The sequence below is a fragment of the Magnolia sinica genome, chromosome 7 (assembly GCF_029962835.1).
Source record: "Magnolia sinica isolate HGM2019 chromosome 7, MsV1, whole genome shotgun sequence".
NCBI lineage: Eukaryota > Viridiplantae > Streptophyta > Magnoliopsida > Magnoliales > Magnoliaceae > Magnolia > Magnolia sinica.
The window spans coordinates 37,169,028-37,170,835 of NC_080579.1; the positions used below are offsets into that span (position 1 = coordinate 37,169,028).

The window sequence follows — 1,808 nt, forward strand, 5'->3', positions numbered from 1 at the left end:
TGGATTGAGTATCTTGGATGATAAAATCTACTAGGTAGTATAATTTGTCAACCTGGACTAATACATCCTCAATTATCCCTCCCGGTACACGAACTGATCGATCGGCCAATTGTAATATGGTCCAAGTGGGTTTTAATTCACCTATACCCAGTTGTTCATAGACTGAGTAAGGGATCAGATTTATGCTCGCTCCTAAGTCAAGAAGTGCTTGCTCAATTCAGTAATTCCTAATTACACAAGAGATGGTTGGACTACCGGGATGTTTGTACTTTTGTGGCACATCTTTCTTTAGGATGGCACTCACTTTTTCTTTTAAGAAGATTTTCTTTTGAATACTTTACCGTCCTTTGGTCATACATAAGTCTTTCAGAAATTTGACATATGAAGATATTTGTTTAACAGCATCCAGTAGAGGAATGTTGACTTTCCCTTGTTTCAGCACATCTGGAATGTCCTAAGATTTAGAGAGAGGTTTTAGTACAATCAACCATTGGGGGAATGGAGCAATTGGCTTGCCTTGAGTTTCATTTCTAAATCTTGTGAAGTATTGATAAGTCTATCAGTTTCCTCTACTTTCGGGTCCTTAGACTTTTCAACCTTTACCGGAATAGATTTGTCAACTGTTTTCCTACTCCTAAGAGTGGTGATAGACTTAGCTTGCTCCATTTGATTTGAAGAGCTCGAGTTGCTGACTTCATATTGCTATTTTGGATTGGGAAGAGGTTGAGTTGGAAGGCTTCCTTTTTCCCTAATCGCATTTTTTGTCTCAAGCCCTTGTAAGGTCTTGAAAGGCTTGTAACATGCCCTAATTGAAACACTCTTAATTTTGAAGATGCTTTAGAACTGGATCCTCTTAAGGTTTCCCTTGATTTAGATTTTGACTAGGGAATCCTTGAGGAGAAGCAGTTTGTTCATTCCTCCAACTGAAGTTTGAATGATTTCTCCAATTAGGATTGTATGTATTGGAAGTGGATCCACTGAAAGGTCTTTGGAAATTATTCACAGCATTAGATTGCTCATTCTGTACCTATTGAAAAGAAAGTATTGTTGGACAATTTTCAGTTGTGTGAATGTTGCAAGCACAAATATCACAAACAGTTTTCGTAGCCTTATCCTTCATTAGTTCCATGGCCTCGAGTTTTCATGTGAGATTAGCCACTTTAGCACTTATATCATCATGTTCTTTCAAAAATTCCACCCCTCTCCTTTGATTGAGTAGGCCTAGAAGTGGTACTAAATTTTGGGAAGATGTCCCATGATTATGGGTTTTCAGCAAGCTTATTAAAATAATCCCACACATCATCAACATCTTTGTTCATGAATTTCCCATTGCACATTATCTCGACCATTTGGCTCATGGAAGAAGTCAGCCCATCATTAAAAAAAAGCCTTGTTATTCGCCAAGTTTCAAAACCATGCTGTGGGCATGAATTGACAACATCTTTAAACCACTCCCAATATTGGAAGAATGTTTCATCTTCCTTTTGGGCAAAGTTCATGATTGACTTTCTAAGGGTGTTCATTTTATGATATCAGAAAATTTTCTTAATGAACTCCCTTGTCATGTCGTTCCATCTACCAATAGATCGTGGATGTAGTGAATGTAACCACATCTTAGCTTTCTCTTTCAAGGAGAAGGGAAAAAGTTTCAGCCTGACCATGTCCTCAGACACGTTCGGAAAATATAAAGTGGCTATAATCTCATTAAACTCTGTCATGTGAAATATAAATTTTCAAATTCAAGCCCATGAAATTTTAGAAGGAGTTGGATCACCCCAGGCTTTCTAGAAAAACCATACAGGAAGGTG

At 37.7% G+C, this 1,808-nt stretch overlaps 1 non-coding gene across 1 annotated transcript; it reads left to right on the plus strand.

Annotated features, from left to right (window-relative positions):
* Positions 1 to 1,410: 1,410 nt before the first annotated feature.
* On the plus strand, positions 1,411 to 1,517 carry LOC131252286 (small nucleolar RNA R71). Its single transcript, XR_009174319.1, has one exon. It is a non-coding gene; the product is annotated as a small nucleolar RNA R71 (small nucleolar RNA).
* The last annotated feature ends 291 nt before the right edge of the window (positions 1,518 to 1,808 follow it).